This window comes from Choloepus didactylus, chromosome 13, assembly GCF_015220235.1.
Source record: "Choloepus didactylus isolate mChoDid1 chromosome 13, mChoDid1.pri, whole genome shotgun sequence".
In the NCBI taxonomy this organism is placed as follows: Eukaryota; Metazoa; Chordata; class Mammalia; order Pilosa; family Megalonychidae; genus Choloepus; species Choloepus didactylus.
Window position 1 is genome coordinate 76,588,092 of NC_051319.1, and position 23,449 is coordinate 76,611,540.

A 23,449-nucleotide genomic window follows, 5' to 3' on the forward strand; every position below is an offset into this window, starting at 1 on the left:
CCTGAGATTGTCCTCATCTACAAAGCTGGGACAACATTTTCTTTCGAACAACACATGAAGTACAATCACTTGTTATTTAAGACATCTGGTTTCAAAGACAGCTGCACCACTGCTGCCTGCGTGGCTTCCCACCTGTGCCCCATCATTCCCCATGGTCAGGAGAATCACGTGCTGGCCCGGCTGCTGCATAGAAAGGACACTAAAGGCCCAGAAGATTAATTCACTTAAGATTTGGAGCCAAGTCAGTGGCCGGACCTGGAATGAAACCCAGGCATCCTAACCCCTAGGCAACTGTTGCGCTGCATAACATTAAGCACAGAATGTGTTTGCATCCTCTGTTTAGATTGACAACTTAGCTTTTTTTCAATGCTGGAGGAGCACTATCAGATCTCCTAGCCCCAATCTGGGAAAACCGCAGGCTTTTCTGGTGTTATTATATGAGCTACTATTTATGTGTATTTTAAAATATAGCAGTATACCAAATTAGTATGATATAACATTCCAAATACTGACTTGCTTTTTAAAGAAAGTTTTAAACATTAGCAGGTAATTTGCTAGGGTGAAAATAGATACTAATATGAAAATTTCAAAATCCCTATCCTACCCAGAGAACCATAACAGTATGTAAGCTTTCTTTACAGAAAGGGTTAGAGGCCAGAGAGAAGCATTGGCAATGGGTTTAATACAAACTACATTTTTCTCCTCCAAGAACCAGCCCTGTTTGGAAGGGTAGGGCTTCAGACCTTTGGAATTTTGGGGAGATTGTTCACCCGTTCTCTTACCCAGCCCCTTTCCTAAGACATGGTAACATTGCCAGCGATGACAAATTAGCCGCACAGAAATAGCTTCTCTTTGAAACCACTGGGACAGAAATTTATGAAGATGATTTGGCAGAACCAAGGGACAGAACCCAGCCTTGACGAACAGTAAGATCATGAACCTGAGGCACCTGCGTAACCAACCCTTCTAACTGAACAAGTGTGTGCTCTTGAAAATTACTTTAGATGGCTGTGCATTTTCTACCTGGGATGTCCACAACCAACAAGTAGAAATCAACTGGGACCACAAAACCCTGCAGTTCTTTTCTGCAGGTATGTCCAATATTAAAAAGGAAAAATTCAAGCTATATCAAATCCCAACTATAAACCAGAAGGCCATATGGTACTTTCTTCTGAGAGGTTAAGGACCCTAGTTTTGATTTGTGAGTGTTTTAGCGATAAAAAGAAAGGGGTTCAAAATTCATAAGATAGTCCCTAAAATATCAACCCAGTGAAATTAGACATGGAAATATATCAGGCTAACCGTGTAGCAAGCCACAATGAATTTAAATTGCATTTCCTATTAATTATCTACTCTATATTTGGTTAACTCTTCCAACATTTGATAAATGAGATGCCTAAATTATTCTAAGTGCAGTGTATAAATCTATGGCATTCCTATTTATCATGAAGTTTAACACTCTCTCTCTCTCTCATTCCACCCCCAATACATTATAATTTCCACTAACCCTCATCCTTCCAGCATTCAGATTATGACTCTTAAGTACCACATTCTTGCAACTGTAATTTTGTTTTAGTTGAAATCCCATGCCTTGTGTTATGCAGTAGGCAGTAGCAAATGCAAGGAAAGATGTGCTCGTGAAATGAGTGTCTAATTTCATTAAATTAAGAACCACACGATTGGCCACATATAAGCACCGTGAAAGGAGTGAGTTTGAAGAGAAATAACAAAAAAAGCAAGGTAGGAACTGAGATGAATTTTATGAAATTCTGACTCTTTAATGCTGGTTTCTGCAATATAGTGTTAAGTCGAACAAAAGATCACAATATGAAGGTCACGCCAAATGGAAAGAAGGAAGGAAGAAAGGAAGGAAGGAAGGAAGGAAGGAAGGAAGGAAGGAAGGAATGAATCTTACCATCCCTAGTAGAAGAAAGATCCCGATTGATTGGTCAAGATAGAAAACACCCAACCTCTCCCTCTCTTATCCACCTCCAGGGCACAACAAAAGAAAGGGTTAAAAGTTCTCCCAATGCCCAGAAGGATAAACTGTCCCCTCTCTGGAGGAAAAAGAGCCTCCCTGGAATTATCAAAAACTGAGAGTGACCATAAAATTCTAAAAGAGAAAAACCCACTGGAACAATTTCAATGAGCAATTTTAATACATTACATCAAAGTCAATTATTTTCTTGTATGACCTTTGGCTCAATCTGAAGTCTTGAGGGGGAGGGTTTTTTTTCCCCCCAAGGATGGAAGGAAGAAAGCCAACATTCAGCTGAGTACTTCTAAACAGAAATGGTCTACTGAAGCTGCTCTGGCTCTATCTCACAGAACTACAAGGGGAAGCAGCCATGGGTCCTGTCAGAAGCAGCTCACGTCTTCAGTCTGAGGCACAGACCGAGGCTTTCTGGGGTTCTGGTGTCACAGAAATCACCTCACTCACTCCATTTGCCAACCAGATGAGACCCTCTTCTCTACCTGACCACTGCCCAGACAAGAGTCTGCACTGGGAGCCAGGAGGGACAAGCTCAGAAACCACTTCAGAATTAAGAGGTCACTGTTAGAAGTCATCTCTGGTTTCCCCTAAGCCTGGTGGTAGGAAAAAAAAATTGAGAAAAGTCCTAATTTCTTCCAGATCCCTCCCCTTCCCTCACAAATTGTGATACAGACCCATGCAGGCTTTGACTAACAGTTACCTCGCCACCTCCTATTGAAATTCTGTTTACGTTTGGCCCAGAGAACATGGGCGGATGTTTGTATCTCGGGGACCCATCGAATACAATTCCTGGTGCACAGGTTTGCAGCAAATTTAAGAAACAGACCAAAGCCAGAAACCTCGGCGGAAGCGACACCTAGAGGGGACCGGAGGAGAGGCTGCGGCAGCGCTATTCATCTGTGTCAGGGACAGTTATCAGGAGCGAGGTCGGCTGGACAGCGCATCGAGGGACCAACTCTCCCGGCAGATGACACAGAACCAGAAGTGCCCAACTCCACCAGGTCCCCAGAACTTCCGGGAGACGGACGCTCGGCACGGATGCCGGCCAGGTTCAGGGCACTGCTAGAACCCTACAGCTTCCAGAGGGTTTCTGCTCCTGCAAGAGTTGCAGGCGCCGAAGTCCTCAGGTGGCAGGCCTCGGGCGAACCCGCGCTGGGCGCCACTTTGTCAGCTACAGGGATCCCCTCAGGCTCGCGCTAAGCTAGCTCCAAAACTCGAGGCGACGCGTACCCAAAGCGGAGCGCTATCTGCATCCCCTAAGTCCCCCCAAAACTTGGAACAGGTTTCTTTTCTTTGCTAGAGCAAAGAGGGGACGAAGATCACCTACATTACAATGCTCTCCAAGGACCAAGCCCCCGGCCCGAACGACCCCAGAACAATTTGCTCCCTGAAAACTCCCCAGAGGGTCACACTGGCCACTCGCTCCTAATAGCTGCCCGGAGCTGGGTTGTCGCTCAGGTAACCTCCTCCCCAGCCTTCCGGCGGGAGCCCAAGCGCTCAGCCCAAGACGCGGCGAACCTCCGGGTAGTGAGGGCCAGGAGAGGCGCAGAGGGTCCTTGGGGCTGCAGCGGAGAAGCAAGTTTCCTTGCAAAACCGAAGCGGATGAGGGATGAGGGCTGAGGGCACCCGCCGCGCGCCGGGCCCAGAGCCAAGGGCACGGGTCCGAGCCGAGGAGCCGCCGCCCGCCTGGCTCCACCAAGCCGCTCAGCGTCCGGAGCCCAAGAGCGGCGCCTGCACGCTCCCAGGGAGGGCAGCTCTGCCCAAGCGATTCTGCGTCGCGCTTCGTCCGCCACTCCGGTCACTCCAAGTCCCACCGCAGACCTTAGCCACGAGCCTAAGCACCCAAGCCTTTACCCGGGTCCTAGCCCAGACTGGGGCAGCCCTGCCGAGCCCAGCCTGCGGCCAGACGGGCAAACTTGGCTCTCCCAGAGCAGGCAGTGAAGCCGCGCAGCCGCCAGGAGCGCCCGCGCCGGACCCTGCAGCGAGACGCGGGGCCGCCGGCGCCGGGACCCCAGTGGGGCGCAGCGGGACCGGTTGGTGGCCGCAGCCGCTTGGCACCTCCCGGCTCCCACTCGGGAACGGCGCCCTCCTACCTGAAGCAGCCAGGGCCTAAGGGAAGACCAGGTAGCCGGACACTGGAGGGCTGGAGCGTCCCGTGGCGGCGGTGGCGACCCGGCTCCGCGTCCTTCAGTCTGTCCCTCTGGCTGTCGGCTGGTCCGGGGCGCGCTGGAGGCTGTCGCTGCTCCAGCTTCCTGAGCCGCGTTGCCGCTGCTGTGCCACCGCCGCGGCGGCTGCCCTATTTCTGCCGCCGGGACCAGAGCCCGTGACGTCACCCTCCGGACCCCGCCTACCCAATCGCCACCACCTGTGCGCGCCGCCCGCCCGCCGGCCGGTTCAGAGCCGCGCTGGGCTCGCGGCAGGTACGCGGAGCGGCGGGGCGCGCACGCCCGGAGCCACGGCTCCCGGGAGCGCGGGGGAGGTACGGGGCGGGGAGGTGCGGAGCTCGGCACCCGCGCGGGGAGGGGGAAAGCGCTCCAGCTTCTGATGCGCGTGTAAGTGGGCAGGAGATACTCCCTCCTGCCACCCCCACCACACATACACAGACACGCACACACACACACAAACACGTACACATACACACCCCTCCTCTCTTCTCTTCGGGTCTCCTTCCCCGTCCAGGTTCCCCGGGTTGTGCTCTCAAGGCGCACAATCGGTCTCAATCCCTGGCCATTGCTTGTAGAGACCAGGAGGACCAGGACACTGAGAAAGCTGTCCCTGGAGGCAAAGTCAGGTGACCCTTCACCTCCATGGAGAGCCAGCAACCTACGAAGGAACAAAGTTTTTTTTATTTCTCTCTTCTGAGTCTCTCCTTTCCCAACTGCAGAATTTTATGGGGTCCTGGCAGGCACAGTCACAGTGACATTTTGGGGGCCCCAACCCAATGGTCATTTTGCTTTTAGTAACAAGTCTAGAGATCAGTGGTGTTGTATAATACCATGGTAATAACTAGCCTCCCCCAAAATGGTAATACTTTAGCCCAATCTGGCATCCTGCTTAGGAGGGAAACCCTAGCCAGGCCAGTGGTGACTGAGGAGTAGGAGCCTTTCTGGGGACTGCCCCCTGCTTCACTGTGTGGGCAGCAGGTGAGTCCCCGTCCTGTTCATGCCCCCATCAGTTTTCTTACAGAAGGACTTCTCTGAGGATGAGGCTAATTAAATAGTGGGATAAGGTGAAGAATAAAGGAAAGCTGATGTACAAGAAGCAGCATGGCATTTGTTCTTTCCTTCAACAGATATTAACTGAGCCCCTCCTATGCACCAGGCACTGGGCTAGGTGCTGGAGAAACAGCAGTGGATGGGGCCAGTATAGTCCCCGCCTTCACACAACTTTCTGTCTGGGATCTAGGCCTCCCTCTACCACTGCCCAGCTGGGTAATCCAGAGCCAGTCATCTCTTTGCAATAGGTGTCAGTTTCCCTCGCTGTAAAATGAAGGGGTGGGTGACTTCCTGGTGGTGGTCTGCTATGACTTCCTATATGGATGCCATGATTTGTGCTCAGAAAGATCAAGGTTGCTCCATCCTCCGTGGCCCTGGGCACTGGCAGGCATGATGCTTTTACAGATTTGACCATGAATCTTTGCCAAGGCCACCAAGGCCACCCAGGACCGAGCCTCTGAGGCTGGCTGGAGGCCAGATTCTCTGCAGCTGGATTGGGGAAGAGAAGGCATCTAGAGAAAAGGAAAAGAAAGACAGGAGTGGCAGGGGGTATAGGGGGTGGTGAAGCAGAGAAGTTTGGGAATGTGGTGTGCCTTCCTCTGAAATTTAGCTCTAAGCCTGTGGTCAAGATAGAACTCCAGCGCTCAGAGGCTGCATTCCCCGCCCCTCCCAGACTTTAAGGTATTTGGGGAAAGCAGAGTTCTCTATTCTCAGCTGTCTGCACAAAGTCCCTGAGTCAGCCCTAGTGGCCCTGTTTTACATAATCAAGGCAGGACTTTGGGTATTTGTTGTTAATAACTCAGAGTCATATGTAAGTCAGTGTTTGTAGATTGACCGAGATCAGAAATAGCTGTTTAATGACACAAGCAGGGGCTGAACTTCCATAAACTTCCTCTGCTTCCCAAAGAAGAGGGGGAATGTAGCTGCTGCAAACCAGATGTACAGAATATCACTTAGAGATAATGCTAACATCTGAAGTGAGCTATTGTGACTACAGTGCACAAAATAAGAGTGGAATTTAAAGTCACCTTGGAATTTAAAAAAAAAGGTGAAGTGTGAATGACGAAATAAAACAAGCCTCTGGGGAAGCACCATCAGATGTTAGTAGACCTTGACACCTCTTTGAATTGCTCTACATTTTCACCTCTCAGAGTGATTCTTGGTTTAAAAATATTCCCTGAATTAGAAAATAGGCTAGATTTCACCAAGAGAACTTTGGAGTGTGCCTGAAATGTTGTTTCAGAACTTGCAAATATACTGATTTCTCAGTAGCCAACTTGGATGCCTGGCAAAAAAATTGTTTGAGTTCTGATTGCACATAATTTAGCGAGTTTGGAATGGGGAAACTAAAAGGAATCAAAGTTTCAGATTACCATCACCTCCCCTTGAAATTATTGGTGAGTAGTTTAGGCAGATTCAGTGACACACAAAAGGAAATTATCAATGTACTTTTACATGATCAAAATGTTTTAAAATACTCCAATTTTCTTTTTTTACTTTACCAGTTATAAACTTTTTTTTTTTTCCCAATTCTATTCTTACCAAAAGCACAGCCATATGATGAAAAGCTGCTGCCAAACAATGTGTGTTCCCTACAGGTAGTTTTAGATTAAAGTTGGACATAAGGAAACACAGAGATGGCACAGTCTTAGGGACAGGGAAGAAAAAGATCACTTCCTTCAGATTCAACCAAAACTTCTCCCATCACTAGCTGTGGGTCAGCAATAGACTGTTCAGGCAGGGCCCAGAAATACCAGTTAGAGGCCAGACTGGGAGATCATGTGAAAAGGTGGGAAAAGGCAGGGACGGTCTTCCCATCTTGCACAATTTAACATTGTGCTGCCTGTCCAAATAATGCAGTTTCTTGAGGAGAGCACTGGGCAGGGAGGCACAAGAACGGGGTCCCTCTCCTGGCTCTGCCCCTGTCTGGCTGGATGAGCCTGGGTGAATGGCTCCCCTGCTGGGGCTAGTTTCCTCATCCCGCACCTGGTAGTTGGGGACGGTGGAGTGGGTGGCGTGACTACATGAACTCGAAGGTCATTTTGAATTCTAAAAGCCAACACCTATATTTTGCTAGTATTTATTGAAGTCAGGGCTACTCTGATCTAAAAAGAGCTGTGATGTTAAAGTCTAATATCAATACTGGTATCTTAAATGATGATTCATTTAATCATCCAGAAATTAAGGATCAAATGAGGGAACATAGGCAGTAAAGTCAAAGTCTGGACTTAAAATGATACTCAGAAATTAGTGTTTTTAACTTTCAGTTAGGGAGAAAAGCAGCCAGCATGGAGATAAGTAAGATATTCATCCCAGAAGTAACTGTGATTTGGGAAATTTTTCAAGGTAATGAAGAAGGGTGTAGAGTAGGAATTTTAATTAAGAAGTTGGGATGAATGAGAAGACGAGATGATGGAAAGGGGGTTGTGCGAGATAAAGGTGGAGGGAGGTAAACAATAAAGCCCTTCACTGTGGTATTGTTCTGGAGATAAAAGTCCTATCAAACTCACAAGGGATAAATTGATGGCACAGGGGCCTAAGGAAGGCACTGATAACAGGCGGAAATTAGCTCTGTTCCTCTAAGGATGCTATATGCACAAGGAGGAATTTTTGATGAGTGGATCAGACCTCCAAGCCAGAGTATCACATCCTACTCTAGACTGGGGAGAGGGGTGAACAAGGGAGGATGTTAAAAGGGGAGTGCAGGGATGGGGGGCAACTTCCTTCATTCAAAAGGGAAACACAAACACAAATTTTTATCATGACCCTGTCTTTCAACTCATTGTTATCGAGTGGTAAAATAATATGACAATCTAAAAAAAAGGATCATTCAAAAGTTGAGTACCTACTATTGCTGTCCTCATGGAGTTCCCGTTCTTGTGAATATGTATTCCATCCAAACAAATATAAAAAAGCATCTTGGGTCATTTTAAGTGCTATACAGAGTACTAAGCAAGATGAAGATCTGTAAGACTGTCCTGGGCTTCGTTTATTTGCCACCCCAGATCTGAGTAGCCACACTAACTTCCCTGCCCTCCCACTCTCTAACCCCTACCACCAGTGCTTTGACTGCTTGCCTTGCTTCCTGGCCAGAGTGACCCTATCAACTTAAAGCCAGGTTGCCTTTGTTACTGTCACCACCTCAGATCAAGGAACCCTGCATGTGACACCAACAGGTGGGAGAGACTAGGCTCCATGCCTGGACCTATGAGCCTCTGGCTTCCCCAGAGGCTGCTGGAGCGGCTGATGCACCTCAGAGGTGTGGGGAAGTTAATGCCCAAGGGGTAGACTTTGACCAACAGGTTATGGGGCATAGAAGGAAGCTTCCAGACCTTGCCTAGATAGTCTGTACTGGCATGTAGTGCTCCCTACATCCTCTTTGAAAATATCCCTGGAGAGCAAGCATGGAGCTATACTTGTCACAAAAGCTGTAGCCTACTCAGTATTTGCTCTTTCTTCTATTCTGCTGTTCTTCCATTTTTTCCCTCACTCCTGATCCCTGGGATTGTAGCTGCCCTGCCGCACCCCACCCCCCAAAGTTAGCTCATATGCTTTTGCCTCAGGTTCTGTTTCCTAGAGGATTCAGGCTAATAAAAGGAGTAACTGAAAGTAAGAGTAATGACTATTTTCAAGAGGGCAGACGACGAAGTAGACGACAAAGTTCTCTCTGAGGATGTACTCAGAGCAGAGACATGAATGAATAAAGAGATGAGATAGAAGAAGATATGGTGAGGAGAGCATTCAGGCAGAAGGCATGGCAAGTGTAAAGAACATGATGTAGAAACTGGTTGGATGTGATCCAGGACCAGTATAGACCAATGTGGCTAAGTAGAGTGATCTGGGCGAGAGTTGGCAAGGGCAAGATCACAAAGGGCCCTGAAGGCCTGTGATGAAGACTTTAGTTCTGATTTTAGGTATAATGGGAGCCATTGGAGGGTTTTGAGCAGAAGAATGACATGATCTGCTGTATGTTTTTAACAGGCCACCCTGGCTGTCTATAAAGAATCGACTGGGTAGGGCAGATAGTGTCTGGGGACAAGAGTGAAAGCAGGGAAGCCAGTTGTTTGGCTCTTGAGAGGTACAAAGTCATGTCTAACCCACTATTATAACCACTGCCATCTGTCAGCAGCTAGCTAACATTTATTGATTGCAAACTATGCATTGAGCCCTGGGCTTAGCTCTTTCTAAGTATTGTTTCACTTAATCCTCACAACAACCCTGTAAGATCCCCATTTTATAAATTAAGCTGTGAGAAGTTAAGCAATGTATCTAAGGAAATTCGGCTGGCAAGTGACAGAGCTAGGATTTGAACCTGGGCCTGTTTGGCTAAGGGCCTGCCCCCAAACTACTATGCAATTCTGTATCAATTATGCAGTGACAGCTAACACACATCTCAGATTTCATGTCCTACAAATAGGTGCCTGGAGAATCTTCTGTTCTGAATCTATTGGTATATTTACCATGTCCTCATCATGAACCTTTGTCAAATAAAATCAAAACCAAGCAAACACTCTTGGAGACCATGGTAGACAATGTTGGTTGCATACCCAAAATCTCTCTCCCTTCTTCCTGCCTATAGGGGACATCAATTCTATTCAGGTATCCCACCTTCAGCATGATCTAAGTCAGTCATGGAGCTCCCACTCTCCTTGCTAGGAACTGGCTAAGAAGTGAGCAGGGAGGCCAACCAAGGAGAGGTAAGGAACATTTCACTGGGGTGATAAAGGGATGCACCAGAAGAGATGATATCCCTATTGATAGTGTCATTAACCACAAGGGACCCTATGCCCATGGCCACCATCTTATGACCCTGAGAGTGGCTAAGCTGACCTGTGGATGACGGAAGGACTGGGAAAGGGAAAGAAGCAAGATCGTTATTGACACTGTTGAATTGCTGAAATAACCAACCCTGAAGCAGCCCTACCTCAGGCTTTCTCTTTTCCTTATTACTTAAGTCAGTTGAGTTGGGTTTTCTGTTACCTGAAGTAGAAGACATCGCAGATGAGAAAGAAGCCAAAATTTAAATAGAAACTTAATGCATTATTTGACTGGCTTCAGACACACAGCCTGGGAGGTAGCAGTACTCACATGGTCGTCATGCCACTTTATTTGCCCAAGAAGCCCAGGCTAGTCAATGGTGGAGGTGTCTTGTCTCCAACCCAGTGCCCAGACATATGAGGATTTTCAGTTTGGAGAGCATTTAATTAACGAGGACTCTCCGTTTCCTAACTGCTGGAGATAAAAGACAGCACAGAACGACTGACATGCACAGGATGCTTTAAAGCTGACAAACACACGCACACACATCAGCATTGCCTAGCCATATGTGACTTGCAAATGCCTTTCACTACAACCCTTCTGAAGAATTTTTAAAATAGCTTTGCCATTTTTGTGTGGTATGTGAGGAAGGAATGCTTTCAAGTTTTAAACAAATTATGAAAGAATATCACATTAAATATTGTATTCTGAAGTGTTTTAATGCAATCATTAATAATATTGCATATAATTTATTACATGCAATATAAAGTTATTACAGGCAAATTTCCAGCAAATGCATGAGATTTAGTTTTTCTGAAATTATATAAGAGAAAGCATAACTTTCTGACAAATAAACTAAAAAATGATATATCCTATTTGGTTTGGGAACAGAAGGCATACTAAAAAGTGCCATGGATTTAACCCTATTGATACAGCATCAAAGATAGGCAAAAGCCATTTTCCAGGAACTGATGTCTGAAATTCTGGAATTTTTATGCGTAAAAACACTACTGTTATACATTTTTAATCTCTGTGTTTTGTTGATAAATGACAGGGGGGGAAGATTTCAGGACGCTATTTGCAAGCATTCTGCAAATAACACATTGTGGGAGTGGATAGAGTCCTTATTCTCAATAAATGAAAAGCCAAATTGGATATAATTGTCACTCTATTTTCCCTTTTTAACACTGTTTTTTGAAGTACCAGAGACATCTTGATGTTCTATATAAGGATTTTTATCAGATGAATGCAATTTACAGATCTGGTGAAGGTAATTTTGAAGCAGAATGGCAGGCTTGCCAATTTTTGCTCTTAATTATCTTGTATTTCATCATCAGGTCCCTTATGTTTCTAGTCTTTAAACATGGTCTATTATGGGCACAAATCAAACATATATGACTAAGGATAAAAACAATTTAAAATGGTAGGAGTTGCAACCATCCCAAGCTCAGTGCTGTTCAGCTGAGAGAGAAACCGAGTGTAGTCATGAGTATCCTCATATGACAACCACCTAATCGCTTGTTACACACTGACAACTCTCGATCTTTTATTATAAATGGAAAAAAATAATATTATTTCAATTTTTGATTTTCAATCAAACTTTTAATTTTGAAATAATTGTAGATTCTCATGAATCTGTGAATATACAAAATCCTGGATAGCTTTTATCCAGTTTCTTCCAATGGTTATAGGACGATATTGCAACCAAAATATTGACATTGATGCCGTCAAGGTACTCACCATTTCCATCACCACAGGGTACCTCCTGTGGCCTTTGATAGCCACACCCACCTCCCTCCGCCTTCGTCTTTCCTGCTCATCTGTAACCCCTGGCAACAACTAACCTGTTCTCATTTCTATAATTTTTTGTTTGTATGTTTCAAGAATGTTATATAAGGGTAGGAGCTAAGATGGCGGCATAGAGAGGGGTGGAAGACTGTTAGTCCCCCCCAGAACAATTCATAAATGACGAAAAACTAGTAAATAACCTGGAATAACTGTGGGGAGACAAACGTGACTGTCCACTCATCACCCACCAACCTGAATTGGGAGGAATGCCCGAGATCGCAGCATAAAATCTGTAAGTAAAAACTGCAGACCTGCACCGAGAGCCAAGAGCTGAGAGCCCCTCCCTCACGGAAGCCTCACGGTGCTAGAGAGCAGCACTCTCCGAACAAGCTCGTGTACCTCAGCCCAGCTCCAACTGGGGTTTTAATGTTAACTGCTCAATACAGACAGCGAATCCCCAAAAAGCAGACAGATGCTTTTGGTGACAACTGACCTTGGGAGAGTGAGGGGACATATCTGTCTCAGGACAGGGAGCCCAGAGGATCGGGTGCTATCTCTGGCTGATGGGTGAATCTGGGAGCTTTTCTGTCCCTTTCTCTCTCTGTAGAGGAAGCCTCAGCCATTTTCAGCCAGCAGTGCTTTGCAGTAAAGAAAACCTCAGCCGTTTTAAAATCACAGCACTTTGACCAGCAGAGTCAGAGAAATAAAGAACTTATTGATATGCAGATGACATCCCTGGAGGGGGCATAGCTTCCCAAGAGGAAACGGAGGGGCCCAGCTCTACTGCCTGCTTTACCAGAACCAGACCCCAAAGCCTGGGGGAGGAGAGCCACGGGCCACACCCCCTTACACCAGCTGGTGCACCTGCCAGACAGAAAAGCACAGGGTGTGTCAATCCTCTAAGAAAAACCATCAGGGAATCCGGATACTGAGTATTTCCTCCTTCTGTGACCTGAGCCTGTTCTCATCTGGGAAAACCTGATTGGGGTGGCCTAGGAGGTCAGATGCCTAGACAACAGAAAACTACAACCGACACTAAGAAAAACGAAGTTATGGCCCAGTCAAAGGAACAAACGTACACTTCAACTGAGATACAGGAATTTAAAAAACTAATGCTAAATCAATTCAAAAAGTTTAGAGAATATTTAGCAAAAGAGACAAAGGCTATAAAGAAAACACTGGGAATACATAAGGCAGACATCAAAAGTTCAAAAAAACAACTAGCAGAATCTATGGAAATGAAAGGCACAACACAAGAGATGAAAGACACAATGGAAACATACAACAGCAGATCTCAAGAGGCAGAAGAAGACACTCAGGAACTGGAGAACAAAACACCTGAAAGCCCACATGCAAAGGAGCAGAAGGAGAAAAGAATGAAAAAATACGAGCAACATCTCCAGGAACTTAAGGACGAAACAAAGTACAAGAATGTATGTATCATTGGTGTCCCAGAAGGAGAAGAGAAGGGAAAAGGGGCAGAAGCAATAATAGAGGAAATAATGAATGAAAATTTCCCATCTCTTATGAAAGACATAAAATTACAGATCTAAGAAGCTCAGCATACTCCAAACAGAATAGATCTGAATAGGCCTATGCCAAGACACTTAATAATCAGATTATCAAATGTCAAAGACAAAGAGAGAATCCTGAAAGCAGCAAGAGAAAAGCAATCCATCACATACAAAGGAAGCTTAATAAGACTATGTGTGGATCTCTCAGCAGAAACCAGGGAGGCAATAAGGAAGTGGTGTGATATATTTAAGATACTGAAAGAGAAAAACCACCAACCAAGAATCCTATATCCAGCAAAGCTGTCCTTCAAATATGAGGGAGAGTTCAAAATATTTTCTGACAAACAGACAATGAAAGACTTTGTGAACAAGACACCTGCCCTACAGGAAATACTAAAGGGAGCACTACAGAGTGACAGGAGAAGACAGGAGTGCATGGGTTGGAACACAATTTTGGGAGATGGTAGCACAACAATGTAAGTACACTGAACAAAGATAACTATGAATATGGTTGAGAGAGGAAGGTTGGGACCATGTGAGACACCAGAAGAAAGGAGGAAAGATAAAGACTGGGACCGTGTAACTCGGTGAAATCTAGAGTGTTCAACAATTGTGATAAAATGTACAAATATGTTCTTTTACAAGGGAGAACAAGCAAATGTCAACCTTGCAAGGTGTTAAAAATGGGGAGGCATTGGGGGAGGGATGCAATCAACATAAACTAGAGACTGTAAGTAACAGAATCATTGTATTATGCTTCCTTTAATGTAACAAAGGTGATATACCAAGGTAAATGCAGATAAGAGGGGGAGATAGGGGAGGTGTGTTAGACACTTGACATTGATGGTGTTGTCTGACTCTCTACTTTGAGTTAAGGTTATCTTTCCTTTTGCTGCTTCCTAGCTGTCATTTTTTTTTCCACTTTCTTTTTTCTTTTTCTTTTGCCTTTCTACCTTCTTTTGACTCTCCCTCCTTGTGGAAGAAATGTAGATGCCCTTATATAGATAGTGGTGAAGGTGGTGAACACATAAATATTTGACCATACAGAGAACCATCGATTGTTTACTTAGGATGGAATGTATGACATGTGAACAAAACCATCTAAAAAAAAAAAAAAATGGGTTGATGAAGAAACCTCGAGGGCAATATAGTGAGTGAAATAAGCCAGACACATAAGGACAAATATTGCAGGGTCTCACTGATAGGAACTAATTATAATATGTAAACTCATAGACATGAAATATAAGGTACCAAGATACAGGACAAGGCTAAAGAATGGGGAGCGGTTGCTTAGTATGAGCAGAATGTTCAACTAGGATGAACTTAAATGTTTGGAAATGAACAGAGGTGTCAGTAGCAAGATTTGAGAATAACTAACAGTGCTGAATGGTGCATGAATGAGGTGGAAAGGGGAAGCTCAGAGTCATAGATGACACCAGAAGGAAAGTTGGAGGTCAAAAGATGGGAATGTATAAAACTGAATCCTATGATGGGCAATGTCCATGATTAACTGTACAAATATTAGAAATCTCTTCCATGAACCAGAAAAAAATGTATGACAATACAATTAGAAGTTAATAATAGAGGGGCATATAGGGAAGAAATATATACCTATTGCAAACTATATACTACAGTTAGTAGTATTTCAATGTTCTTTCATAAACAGTAACAAATGTGTTATACCAATACTACGAGTCAACAATTGAGGGGGATTGGTTAGGGATTTGGGAGGATTTGAGTTTCCTTTTCTTTTCTTTTCTTTTCTTTTTTTTTTTTTTTTTTTTCATCTTTCACTTTATTTCTTGTCTGGAGTAATGAAAAGTTTCTAAAAATTGAACAAAAATTAAGTGTGGTGATGGATGCATAACTGTATAAGGGTACCAGGGGAAACTGATTTTATACTTTGAATCTTCGGATAATTGTATGGTATGTGAACAATCTCAATAAAAATTAAAAAAAAAAAGAATGTTATATAAGGGAATCCCTTTGGGGATTGACTTTTTTCACTCAGCATAATTAACTAGAGATTCATCCAAGTTGCTTCTAGTATTAATAGTTTGTTCCTTTTTATTGCTGATTAGTTAGTATTCTGTGGCACGGAAGTACCACAGTTTGTTTAGCTACCTGGGTTTTTCTGTTTTTTATCTATTACAAATAAAGCTGCTACAAATATTCATGTACAGGTTTTTGTATGACCATCAGTTTATAATAGTTACATGTTTAGGTTTTTAAGAAACAGCCAAATTGTTTTCCAGAATGACTAAACCATTTTACATTCCCTCCAGCAATGTACAAGGGTACCTGTTTGAGACTGTTAAGTACCCCAGGAAAGACTATGTACTTTTGACCCACTCTAGTGGGTGCAGACATATGTTGGGTGGGATCTTTTGATTAGGTTGTTTCCACGAAAATGTGACCCACCCAATTGTGGATGGGACTTTTTGATCAGATTATTTCCATGAAGGTGTGACCCCACCCATTCAAGGTGGGTCTTGATTAATTTATTGGAGTCCTTAAGAGAGCTCAGGGGCTGACACAGATGCTTGGAGATGCAGACAGAAAGACGTTTGGAGATCTAAGCTAAGAGATGAAGCCCAGAGTTTGCCTCGGAGAAGCTAGGAGGGGACTCCCAGATGCTTAGAGAGAAATGCCCTGGGAGAAAAAGCAAGAATTCACAGGAGCTGAGAGACAGAAACCCAGAGACATTTTGGAGAAAGCCATTTTGAAACACAATCTGGGAGCAAAGGACCAGCAGATGCCAGCCATGCGCTTTCCCAGCTGACAGAGGTGTTCCAGACAGCACCGGCCTTTCTTCAATGAAGGTATCCTCTTGTTGATACTTTGGTTTGGACACATTTATGGCCTTAAAACTATAAATTTGTGACCTAATACATTCCCTTTATAAAAGCCAATCCATTTCTGGTATTTTGCATAATGGCAGCTCTAGCAAACCAGAACATGTGAGTAATCTGGTTTCTCCATATCCTTGCCCACATTTGATGGTGTCACTAGTTTTTATTTTAGCCCTTCTGATAGGTGCATAGTAATATCTCATTGTAGTTTTAAGTTGCCTTTCCCTAATGACTAATGATGTTGAACATCTTTTCATGTGCTTATTTGTCATCTCCATATCCTTCAGTGAAATTTGTCATCATGTCTTTTTGCCCATTTTCTAATTGGATTGTTTGGTCCTTTTTTTTTTTTTTAACTGTTGAGTTTTGAGAGTTCTATATACATTCTGCATACTAGTTCTTTGTTGGACATGTGGTTTACAAATGTCTTATCTCAGTCTATAGCTTGTTTTCATCCTTTTAACAGGGCCTTTTGCCCTATTTTTAATTGTGATGAAGTCAAATTTATAAATTTTTCTCTTTATTGGATCATTCTTTTGGTGCTAAGTCTGACCCCAAGATTCCAAAGGTTTTCTCATATGCTTTTTGCCTAAAGTTTTATCATTTTACATTTTACTTTTAGGTCTGTTACCCATTTTTAGTTGATTTTGGTACAGGGTCTGAGACTTAGGCCAAGGTTCTGGGTTTTGTGTGTGTGTGTGTGTGTGTGTGTGTGTGTGTGTGTGTGTGTGCGTGCGCGCGCGTGTGTGTTTTCTTTTTTGCCTATGGATGCTCAATTACTCCAACACCATTTGTTGAAAAGGCTGTCTTCCCTCCATTGAATTCCTTTTGCATCTTTGTCAAAAATCAGGCATATTGTGTGGGTCTATTCTGTTCCATTGATCTATATGTCTGTCCCTCCACCAATACTATACAGTCTAGATTACTGTGGCTGTATGATAAGTTTGAAATCAGGTAGACTGATGCCTCTCAATTTATTCTTCTTTTTCAAAATTGTTTTAGCTATTCTAGGTCCTTTGGCTTTCCAAATAACTTTTATAATAATCTTGCCTAAATCTGCAAAAAATCTTGCTGAGATTTTGTAGGAATTGTGTTAAACTTGGGTATTGGTTTTGGGAATTAGCATTTCCAAATCCACAAACATAGTATGTCACTCCATTAATTTAGATCCCCTTTGATGTTTCTCATCATTTTTTTAGTTTTCAGCACACAGGTCCTGTATGTTTTGTTATTTTTATACCTAAGCATTTCTTTCTTTCTTTCTTTTTCTTCCTTCCTTCCTTTCTGCCTCCTTTCTTTCTATCTTGCAATTGTAAATAGTATTGTATTTTTAATTTCTATGTCCTTGTATTAATTGTAGGTACTTAGAAATTCCATTGGTTTTTGTACACTTATCTTGTATAGTACAACATTGCTGAGCTCACTTGCTATCTCCAGGAGATTCTGTAGATTCTTTGGGATTTTCCACATAGATAATCATGTTATCTGCAAATAGAAACAGTCGTAGTTTGGAGCTGTATAGATGTACCCCAGAAAAACATGTTCTTAAACTTAATCCATTTCTGTGGGAATGAACCCTTTGCAAGTAGAACCTTTTGATGTGGTTACTTCAGTTAAAGTGTGCCCCAGCTCAGTCAGGATGGGTCTTCATCCTATTACTGGAGTCCTTCATAAGCAGAATGAAATTCAGACAGAGAGAGAAATCCTTGGGAAGCAAGAGCTGAAGGTCAATGGATGCAGAAAGAGAAGGGAGAGGCCAGTAGAGTCTGCTATCTGCATCTCCATGTGACAGAGGAGACCAGGACCAAGATCACTGGCATCCAGCCCCAGAACACCAGTCTTCAAGAAGAAAACATCACCTTGATGACTCCTTGATTTGGACATTTTTCCTAGCCTCAAAACTGTGATCTAATAAATCCCCATTGTTTAAACCAATGCATTGCATGGTATTTGCGTGAGCTGCCAAGAAAACTAAAATTGGGACCATTTTATTTCTTCATCTATAATCTGTACGGCTTTATTCCCTTTTCTTTCCTTATAGCACTGGCTAGAACTTCCAGAACTATGTCGAATAAGAGGAGCAAGAGCAGACATCCTTGTCTTGTTCCTGATCTTAGGGAGAAAGTGGTCAATCTCTCACCAATATATATAAGCTTAACTGCAAGACTTTTGTAGATGCTCTTTATGAAGTTGAGGAAGAGCCTCTACATTCCTATTTTTCTGAGATTTTTTAATAATTAATGAATTGAATTTAGTTAAATGCTCTTTCTGCATCAGTTGCTATAATCATGTGATTTCTCTACTTCATCCTGTTAATATTGTGGGTTACACTGATTGATTTTCAAATATTGAACCAGTCTTATATCCCTGGAGTAAGTTCTGCTTGGTCATGGTATACATTCTTTTTATATAATCCTGCCTTCTCTTTGCTAATATTTTGTTAAGTATATTTGCATCCTCATCTGTGAGGGATGTGGATCTGTAGTGGTTTTCTTTTTTTTCTGATTTTGGTATTAGGATAATACTACATTTATAAAATGAATTGTGGAGTGCTCTCCCCCCTTCTATTTTCTGGAAGATATTGGAAAGAATTGGTGTTAATTCTTCTTTAAACATTCAGAATTGTCTAATGAAATATCTGGACCTGGAGATTTTATTTTTGAGGGTTTTTAAATTATTAATTCAATTTCCTTAATAGTTGAAGACCTGTTCAAATTATATATTTCTTATTTGGTGAGTTGTGGAAGTTTGTGTTATTTGAGGAATTGGTCCATTTCATTTGGGTTGTCAAATTTATGGATAGAGTTTTTCATAATATTCTCTTATATCCTTTTCATGCCTGCAGGGTCTCTAGTGATATCCCTTGTTTCATTCCTGAGATTCATAATTCATGTCTTCTTTCTATCTCTTGTCAGTTTTCCTAGAGGTTGTCAATTTTATTGATATTTCCAAAGATATTTTCAGCTCTTTTTTTTCATTGATCTTCTCTATTATTTTCCCATTTTCAATGTTTTTGATTTCTGTTCTTTTCTTTATTGTTACCTTCCTTCTGCTTTCTTTGAATTTATTTTGATCATCTTTTTCTAGGTTCTTGAGGTGTGGGCTCAGGGTTTTTATTTGAGATTTTTTCCTCTTTTTTAATGTATGCATTTAGTGCTACACATTTCCATCTCAGCATTGCTTTAGTTGTATCCCACAAATTTTGGAATGCTGTATTTTCATTTTCATTCAGCTTAATATACCTTTTAATTTTCCTTGAAACTTCCTCCTTGTCCCATGGATTATTCAGAAGTGTACTGTTTAGTTTGCAAATATTTGGTGATTTTTCTTTCTGTTATTGAATTCTAGTTTAGATTCAGTTCTGGTTGGGGAATAAACTCTGCATAATTTCAATCTTTTCAACTTGTTGACGTGTGTTTTTTGGCCCAGGATATAGTCTATCTTGGTATAACTTCCATGGGCACTTGAAAAGAGTGTGTATTCTGCTGTTTTGTGGTTAGTGTTCATTAATATCAATTAGATCCTGTTGGTTGATGATGTTGTTGAGTTCTATATCCTTTTTAATTTTCTGTCTAATTTGTTCTATCTGTCGGTGAGAGAGGGTGTTGAAGTCTTCAAGTATAACTGCAGATTTTTCTGTTTCTCTTTTTGGTTCTATCAGGATGTGTCACATATTTTGAAGCTGTTGTTTGGTGAATACACATTTAGTTTTGCTATATCTTCTTGGTAGATTAACCCTTTTATCATAACATAAAATCCCCCTCTGTCTGTGGCGATAAGATTTTGTTTTGCTCTAAAGTCTACATTCTCTGATATTAATATAGCCACTCTGTTTTTCTTTGCATGATACATCTTTTTCCATCCTTTTACTTTCAACCTGCCTATATCATAATATTTGAAGTGAGCTTTTTGTAGATAGCATCTAGTAGGTTCATGTTTTTTAATCTGCGTTGCAAATCTCTGCCTTTTAATTGGCATTTTAGACCATTTACATTCAGTTCATATGTTAATGCTTATATATGTCATTTTATTTTTGTTTTCTATTTGTTTTCTCTGTTTTTAATTTAACTTTTCCATTTTTCCTGCTTCCATGTGGGTTACCTGTACATTTTTAAAGTTCCATTTTGATTTATCTATAGTGTTTTTAGTGGTTTCTCTAAGTATTACATCATATATACATAACTTATCACAGTCTGCTGGCTTTGTAATTTTATCAGTTCATATAAAGTATACAAATCTTACCTCCCTTTACATTCTTTTTTCTTCCTGTTTATAATATAACTGTCTTAAATATTTTCTCTACATACATTTAGAACCACATCAGACAGTGTAACAATTTTTGCTTGAACCATCAAACATAATTTGTAAAAGTCAATGGGAGAAGAAAAGCCTATTGTATTTTGTATTGTATTTACTTATATTTTGCTTACCATGTTCTTTCTTCCTTCCTGATGTCCCAAGATTCCTTCTTTTATTGTTTCCTTTTTGTTTGGAAAGCTTTCCTTAGACATTCTGTTCAAGTGGCTCTGCTGGTGACAAATTCTCTTAGTTTTCTTCATCTGAGAATGTCTTGATTTCCCTTCATTCCTGAAGGATACTTTCACTAGATATAGGGTCCAGCAAGGATATGGGACAGTTCTTTACTTTCAGCACTTGAAAAGTGTTGTACCACTTCTTCCTGGCATCTATAGTTTCTGATGGAAATCTGCTGTCATTCAAATGTTTTCCCCAGATAGGTAAGGTGACATTTCTCTTTTTCTGCTTTCAAGATTTTTACTTTGTTTTCAGTTTTCATAAGTTTGATTATGATGTGTCTTGGTGTATATCTCTTTGAGTTTATCCTGTTTGGGGTTTTCTAACCTTCTTGAATCTGTAAATTTATTTCTCTTACCAAATTTGAGATGTTTGCAGCCCTGCTCCCTTTCTCTTCTCCTTTTAGGACTCTGATGACACAAATATTATATTTTTTATTATAGCTCCTCAGGTGCCAGAGATTCTAAATATTGAGTTAATTTTTTTCCAGTATATTTACTCTATAGTGTTCAGAATGGGTAATTTATGTCTTCAAATTCACTAATTCTTCCCCCTTCATTCTGCTGTTTAGCTCATCCACTGAGTTTTGTTTTGTTTTGTTTTGTTTTGTTTTAATCTCAGGTGTATTTTCAGCTCTAAAATTTTCACTTTGTTTCTTCTTTACTTCTTCTATTTCTTTGCTGACACTTTCTATTTTTTTCATCTATTTTGAGCATGCTCATAATTGCTCATTGAAGCAATTTTATGATGGCTGTTTTAACACCTTTGACATCTTGTTGTTGGCATCTATTGATTGTCTTTTTTATTCGGTTTGAGATTTTCCTGCTTCTTGGTAAGATGAATAATTTTCAATTGAAACCTGGACATTTTGGATATTGTTTTATGAGTCTCTGGATCTTATTTAAACCTTCTTTTTAGCCAGATTCCTCTGACATTACTCCAGTAGGTGATGGGCAAAGATGCTACCTCATTACTTGCAGGTGGGCATAGAAGTTTAGATTCCTTAGGGGGAAGGTGCTACCTCATTACTTCCAAGTGGGCATAGAAGTATAGGTTCCTTACTCAGTCTCCATTTTCACTTGAGGGATGGAGGAGCCCTTGTTACTTCTGAGAAGGGATGGGAGTTCACCAGGCCTCCACTAATGCCTCACTGGATAGGAGGGATAGGAGTTCCTTGTTATCACAGGGACTTCAGTGACACTATAGGGGTGTCATGGGAAGGGTGACTGTTAGCACTGGGAAGTGGTGGTAAGTTCTCGCTGTCCACTTCTGACATCACCCCCGTGGGGAAGGGGATGGATGCCTTGTTCCTTCTGTGTGGGAGTGGAAGTCCACTCACTCCAATTACTCTCCACTGACACCATGGAGATGGTTCTCATAACTTCCCGGTGAGTATAAAGTCCCACCTCCCTACTCAGTTTTCTCTGACACCACTCTGGTAGGTGGCTGGGATTTCTTGTTACAACTTGGTAAGTGTAGGCTCCTCAATCAGCATTTCTGGCACATATAGGGGTGGGGCCATAGTTTTTTCTGAGTTGTTTGGCTGGAGTGGGGCAGTTATTGTCCAAAAGTGTTCTATCTTGCTAGGTTGTCCCTTCCCTTTGACGAGAGAGAGAAGGCTTTTGTTGGGCTTTTATTTGTCTGTATCTGTTGGCATTTCCAAATTCTTCAGCAACAAGTCTGGGGTATGTGAGACAAAAAGAAAACTCAGGAAACTAATTGCTGGGTCATTCCTTGGGTCCTGAAGTCCCTCACCAGTCTGACTTCTTCTCTTCACCTTTCAGGGTCTCTGTAGGTTTGTTTTATTTATAATGGCCAAATAAAGTGGGAGGAATGGGGGAAAGTATGTGTACTTCATTTTCCCAAAAATGAAATAGTATTGTGAACCTCTGGAACAACACAAGTTGGGAGGTGCTGACACAGACGACATCAACCGAGACTTGTCATATGTCACTAATTGAGAAAATAACTGTATATTGGGGTCCTTATGTCCTACTTCTCTGCCATATTTTGCCTGACCTTTTCCAGAGAGCACCCTCGTATTCCACAGAAGCAGCTTGAAAATGGATCCCCCCCACCCCCAGGATTCCGGCACAATATGGATTGGAGAGCATTGCCCTGTTCACCCAGAGCTTAGTTTTATATATTGATTTTAAAACAACAGACCCCAGAAAATGGGAACTCTTATTTATTGCATCCTTGGTAGAAGGCAAAGGAATAAATAGCACCTCTACTTGGCAGTTTATTGATCTCTTGTTTCTTTTATTCTTTTTCTTTTAAACTTAGACACCATAATGTCATCCCATCTGTTCTTTATGTTTGAGTTGGAATGGGAAGCAGTCCCCTGCTATTTTACATATGAAGGCAGTTAGGAAGTGAGGATGTTTCATTTGGTTTTTAGGAGCCTCCAATGGTGAGACATATAAATGATGTACTCTCAGGATCAGACCTCCGCAAGGGGTGAATGACTGAAACTCAACAGGACCCCGAGGTCAGGGAGGATCAGACAGCCTCCAGAAAACACTCTATTTACAAGCTTAATAATGGTGAGTTTCAGTGTGAAGTAATCTAGTTGCTTCAACAATGAAACTGGAAAAGGTGAGAGACATCGATGTCAAAAGCATATGGGGAGATATATGGTTCTGGAACACTATCAGCACCTTAAAACTTCATACTTCCTGAATTTGCAAAAACAAACAGTGAAAATATCAATATTCCCTCCCCTTCCCCAAACAAAATCCAAAGAGTCCAGCGTAAATCAAATGGTGAGAGGACGGGAGCTGCTGTGAGTATGGG

At 42.2% G+C, this 23,449-nt stretch overlaps 1 protein-coding gene across 5 annotated transcripts in view; it reads right to left on the reverse strand.

Moving 5' to 3' along the window:
* FSTL4 (follistatin like 4) overlaps window positions 1–23,449 on the reverse strand; it is a 607,080-nt gene that overhangs the window by 468,200 nt on the left and 115,431 nt on the right. For 4 of the 5 annotated variants that reach the window (XM_037801903.1, XM_037801900.1, XM_037801901.1 and 1 more), the window contains exon 1: window positions 4,087–4,317. The exons of the other annotated variant lie outside the window; for it this stretch is intronic. The gene's annotated coding sequence lies outside the window, so the exon portion shown is untranslated. Of the gene's footprint in view, window positions 1–4,086; window positions 4,318–23,449 lie in introns of those variants that run through there. 5 annotated transcript variants of the gene reach the window in all.